This window comes from Perognathus longimembris, chromosome 18 (genome assembly GCF_023159225.1).
Source record: "Perognathus longimembris pacificus isolate PPM17 chromosome 18, ASM2315922v1, whole genome shotgun sequence".
NCBI lineage: Eukaryota > Metazoa > Chordata > Mammalia > Rodentia > Heteromyidae > Perognathus > Perognathus longimembris.
Window position 1 is genome coordinate 53,093,534 of NC_063178.1, and position 6,076 is coordinate 53,099,609.

The 6,076-nt window shown below is 37.7% G+C and overlaps 1 pseudogene; it reads right to left on the reverse strand.

Moving 5' to 3' along the window:
* Nucleotides 1-4,138: 4,138 nt before the first annotated feature.
* Nucleotides 4,139-5,024, reverse strand: LOC125366745 (annotated as a pseudogene).
* Nucleotides 5,025-6,076: the final 1,052 nt, after the last annotated feature.

Consider the following 6,076-nt stretch of genomic DNA (forward strand, 5'->3'; position numbering starts at 1 on the left):
CATCTTGCCTCCATGCTTTTTTGAATAATGAGGTGTCGATTACATATGAATTTCTTCAGAATGTGTGTGTACACACACATATGCATATGCGCGCCCGCACACACTCACACACACATACACACCCTCACACTCACAGACATGGCAGGAAGAAACAAAGGTACTTTCATCCTCTATCGTCCCCTATGTTCCCTTCTTTCCAGTTTCTCAATCGAAATATGTTCAAAAGATAGTAGTAATCACTACATTTTATGATGTTGGTCTTGGAACTTGAATTTCAATATAAAGCTTACATACAATTCTCTCTTCATCACCCATGTTCTAGGTGCCTCTCTCCATGAAGGTACTCAAGGCTCGATGCATCCCTTTTTTTGTTATATAAATAAAAATAAAATTCCAAATTTTGCCAGTTCTGGGACTTGAACTCAGGGCCTGCACACTGTCCCTGTGCTTCTTTTGCTCACGAATGGCACTCTACCACATATGCCACTTCTGGCTTTCCTGTGTATGTGGTATTGAGGAATCAAACCCAGGGCTTCATGTGTCTTAGGCAAGCCCTCTACCCCTAAGCCACATTCCCAGGAATAAGACATTATGTTGGAGATGAACTGCACAAGTTTGGGAGGAAGGCTAAGGGGGAGGGAAAGTGGGAGAGAAAAGAGAGAAGGGGTAACAAATTTGACAGGAAATTTATTCATGACCTTACATATTTAACTGTAACTCCTTTGTACATTACCTTTAAAATAAAATTAAATTTAAAAAATAAAATAAAATAAAAGTAAGATTCCCTCATCTGATATTTGAGCTCTTGTTCTGGTTGATATTGCAGGAAGAGCTGTTCAATATATTGGGTATGTGAGCAGAGCTTCCTATAGAATCTTGCTTTAATTACAGTATGCTTCTGAAATATGCTCTTCAATTGAAGATTTTTTGGTTAGCCTGACTTGCCACATAACCACATGACATAAACTCTGACTTAAAATACAAAAGTTTTTCACAGAGGTGGAGCTCGTTACTCCAAGATAAAGACAACAGAATGTTTGGTTTCTCTGGTAATTATATAGGACTCTAGACATTACACACTGAAGCCAATGGAATATTTGCATAAGAATGTTTAACAATGGAATAATAGCTATGTGTAGATGATCATATAAAATAATACTCTATGCAATGAACTCAAAGAAAAGGAGACAAGAGACATTTTTAGTTGTCATTGTCGTTATTTTCATTTTCTTTTCCTTTATTCTTGTTTGGTTGTATGGGGGTGGGATTGAGTTTACAAAAAAAGTCAAAGAAGGTTGATAAAGTACAACAATGCTACTCACGAGACACTATGTGGAAAATGAACTGTTATATCTTGTGGGTGGGGACAGGAGGGAAAAATAATGAGAGAATCACAGAAGAGAAGACATGGTTAAAAAGAATTGTACTCATTATTCATTACCTGAAGCAGGTGACTGTAATCCCTCTCTGTATCAATACCATGATAAAATTAAAAAATCATATGGTGATATATATATATGGTGTCTCATGAAAGCCTATTCCATCTGTAATGGACGAGAGGATTTTGCTGTGGTGCCTGAGGTAGCAAAGAATAAACAAACTCTGGTTATTGGTACAAGTAAGTTTCTGTATCTCATTCGTAGCAAATTACCTTAATATCCTTATATACTCTGATGCAAGCTTAATACAGTACAAACATCTTCCATCCCAATTGAGGGTAATTTTTTTAACATATTCCTTGGCAGAGAAGCAAGGATTCAATCCAGCAAAATAATGAGACTTGAAATACTTTGAAATTTCTGGGCTCATTACACAGGTTTACTTTCAAGATCTACAAGTGTGTTTTGGCCTTAACTTTTGCTATTGAAAAGATCAATAAAACTCCTGATTTCTTATGTAACTTGACTCTGGGATTTAATGCCTCTAATGCTGAATTTAGGTTCCCAACAACATTTAAAAATCCCTTCATTACAATTTTTTATTTATTTAATTATTTATTAAATTTTATTGACAAGTTGTTGTGCAAAAGGGGAAGAGTTACATAATGGGGCAGTGTGAACATTTCTTGTGATATCTTACAGTTTAGAAGTTGTTTAATTTTAGATACATAATGTAAGGTCGCTGTCCCAAACCTGTGGAAATACCATTTGACAAGAAGATATTGTTTCACACACTTGGTCTCTAATGTCCCCCCACCCCCACCTTAGCAGTCATATTTCAAGGAGACCATGCCCCTTTGTTCTCTGTGTTCTAGGCTTGTCTCATTCAACATTATTTGTTCAAGTTCTAAGCATTTCCCTGTAAATACCAATATTTTATCATTTCTAATCGCTATGTAGTATTCCATTGTGTATAGGTACCACATTTTTTAGATCCATTCATCTGTACAGGGGCATCTGGGTTGTTTGCATATTTTGGCTATTGTGACTTGTGCAGCGATAAACATGGATAAACATGGATGTGCAGATGTCTTTTTGATATCCTGAGATGTGTTGTTTAGGATAGATGCCTATGAGTGGTATGGATGGGTCATAGGGAAGGTCTATGTTGAGCTTTTTGAGGAACCTCCATACTGTTCTCCAAAGTGGTTGTACTAATTTGCACTCCCACCAACATTGGAGAAGGGTTCCTCTTTCCCTGCATCCCCTCCAGCATTTGTTGTTGCCTGAGTTCAGAGTATAGGCCATTCTAACTGGAGTGAGGTGGTAGCTCAGGGCTGTTTTTATTCGCATTTCTTTCATTGCCGGGGATGTTGGACATTTGCTCATATGTTTCTTTGCCATTTTTATCTCTTCTCCTGTGAAGTCTCTCTTTAGCTCCTTTGCCCATTTAATAATTAGTTTACTGGGCTTAGAGGGGGTTAGCTTTTAGAGTTCTCTGTAGATGATGGATATTAGGCCTTTTTCTGTTGCTTTGTTGGTGAAGATGTTTTCTCATATGGTTGGCTGCCTTTCTAGTTTGGTGGCTATGTCTTTAGCTGTGCAGAAACTGTTTTTGTAGTAGTCCCATTTGTTGAGGCTCTCCCCTATCTGTTATGCCCCTGGGACTATATTCAGGAAGATCTGTCCTGTGCCTATAAGTTCTGGCATCTTTCCTACTCTGTCCTTCAGTAGTTTCAGAAATTCCAGTCTGATGTTGAGGTCCTTGATCCATTTTGAGTTGATCTTGGTGCATGGTGATAGGCTAGGGTCTATTTTGAGTTTTCTACATGTGGCTGCACAGTTTTCCCAGCACCAGGAGTTGAAGAGGTTATGTTTTTCCCATTGAATGTCTTTAACTCCTTTGTCCAATATCAGCTCATTGTAAGAATGTGGCTTTATTTCTGGGTATTCTATTCTAATCAATTGGTCTTCAGTTCTGTTTTTATACCAATACCAGGCTGTTTTTGTTATGATAATAGAGCTTGAAATATGGTATTGTGATACCTCCTGCACTGCTTCTTTTGCCTAGAAATGTTTTGGCTATTCTAGGTCTTTTGCTGTTCCATATGCACTTATGGGTTGATTTCTCTATTCTAGTGAAGAATGTAGCTGGGATATTGACGGTGATTGAATTGAATTTGTATAACATTTTGGGCAGTATGGCCATTTTCACTATATTGATTCTGCCTACCCATGAGAAAAAGTAGGCAAGAATGAGCAGCCACAGATTGGTGAACTGTTACCAGCACTCACTTTTCAGCCAACACTTCAGCAGAGTTTGAAACACTTTTTACAGCAAAACCATTGCAACAAACTCCCCCGCAAACAATCTTTAACCACTTCAAGTTAACACCCAATTAAATTTAAACATTGGTATAAAATTTGATTTAAACAATTAGAAAAATGAAAAATGATTCACATATGCTCTTTAGTGTGATCAATCTCTTTTTTAAGATGCATCACCTAGGAGTCTAATGGCTTTCAAATGTCATCTCCATTTCTAATGATCTTGCCACATCTGGCATGGAGACAATACAGTAATGCTGAAAAAGCCTCTACACAGTCCTGTTAGTGTCTTAAAGAACCTAAAGGCTGGGACCAGTAAAATCCACAGAAATTCACTCTTGCCTTTAAGAACATTTCAAAACTGTTTAAAAAACAAAACAAAACGCCAAAAGAAACAAACAAACAAAAAAAACAACCAACAGGGCAGGAACCTAAATTCTGAAATGTGAAAGTCAGATTTTGTGGTTCTCAGTGAAAATGGGGACTTTCCAAGGGAAGGGGTGGGGAGGACTGGGGTAGTCAGAGATGGTTTCTCTTGTTGGCTTTTCTGTCTCACTGATTTTCATCTACCACATCCTGCAGCGCTTCCTTATTCTGCTCTTCACTGTCCCTGCATGTCTGAAGTCCATAGTGTCAGATTATCACGTAACAACTGCATGATTAGTGGAGAGTCCTTATAGCTTTCTTCACTCAGAGTATCCAGATCTGCAATTGCATCATCAAAAGCTGCTTTTGCCAACCTGAAGGCCCTGTCAGGAGAATTAAGAATTTCATAGTAGAATACGGAAAAGTTGAGAGCAAGACCTAAACGAATTGGATGCGTTGGTGGAAGTTCTGTCATTGCAATATCACTAGCAGCTTTATAAGCCACTAGGCTGTTTTCCGCAGCCTCCTTCCTGTCATTTCCTGTGGCAAATTCAGCCAGATTCGTGTGGTAGTCCCCTTTCATTTTATAGTAGAAAACATTGGACTCGCCAGTGTTAGCTGCTGGAATGAGGTGTTTGTCCAGTACATCCAGAATGTCACAACAGATTAACTTTAGTTCAGTCTCAACCATTTGCCAATATTCCTGAATCATTTTTAGTTTGTTTTCTCCTCCCTTGTTTTCTTCTTTCTGTCGTTGCTGCTAATTATTCTCTAGGAGGCTCTTCTAGCTCCAATCACATTTTTATACGCAACAGATAGGAGATTTCTTTCTTCAACTGTCAGCTCCACATCTATTCCTGCTACTTTCTTCATTGATTCCACCATTTCGTTGTGTCGCTCAGCCTGCTCAGCCAGCTTCGCCTGGTACACCAGAGCTTCCCGATCATCCATAGCGGCAGCGGCTCCGGCAGGGTCTGCGGGAAGCATGGAAGTGGATAGCGTCTCCCACACTCTCTGCCTCTCGCTCTGCGTCCAGGTAGCAAAAAAGGCGGCGCCTCGATCCCTGGTTAGCTTTTCAATACTGTCTTTTGGAGAAATTCCAAAATAAAAAATTAGGATGAAATCAGTTGGTTCTTTTTGCTTCATGTTTGTATTTCCTGTTAGTTATTATTGGTTGACTCTGCTTTTTCTTTCCAAACTCTGGAGTAGGGTTGGAATACTAGGGTCTAAGAAGCCTGAATTCTGCTTCTAACACAGAGAAAAGAAGCCTAACTCCACAAGGCCACTGCAGAGTCTGACTTAGAGTGTGTGCTTCCTGCTCCTTCAGCTTTGAGGTTGCTATAGGGCCAGATCTGAAGATTGCATAATTTATTTTATTTATTTATAGTGATGGATTCTTATAGACACGTGGACTTTACGTTTTTACCCAACCATATTTTTCCAATATTTCCTGAGGAACAAAACTTAGATTAAAAAAGAAAATAAATGTTAATTTCCATCCATCATCCTGTGTGGTGATTACAATCCCAATCATCTCGCTTTTCACCAACAATTGTAATATGAATTCCAATCAAGAGGGAGAGAGAAAATCCTCCTGTCCATGGGTATCGATATCTGAATCCAATCAATAGATCAATGCAAATGGTGGGAAATGGACACCATCAGGGTTTGATGACCAACTCATGGAGAAAAGAGGAAACAGAAAGAAAGGGGAAATATTATACAATAATAATAATAGGGTAATCTAAATTACATTAAAATTATAAAAAATAGAATTATTAATTACATGCAAATTATAAATAATTGTAATAATCATGAATTTTATATAAATTATCAATGATTTATAATTCTTATATACTATGTGTGATAATATATAATAGGTATAAAAAGAGATACAATTTATTACATATGATAATATATGTAATAGACATGAAATGACATACAAATAAGAGATATCACATATAAAATATATGAAAGTAAGATGCACATAAATACATAATATA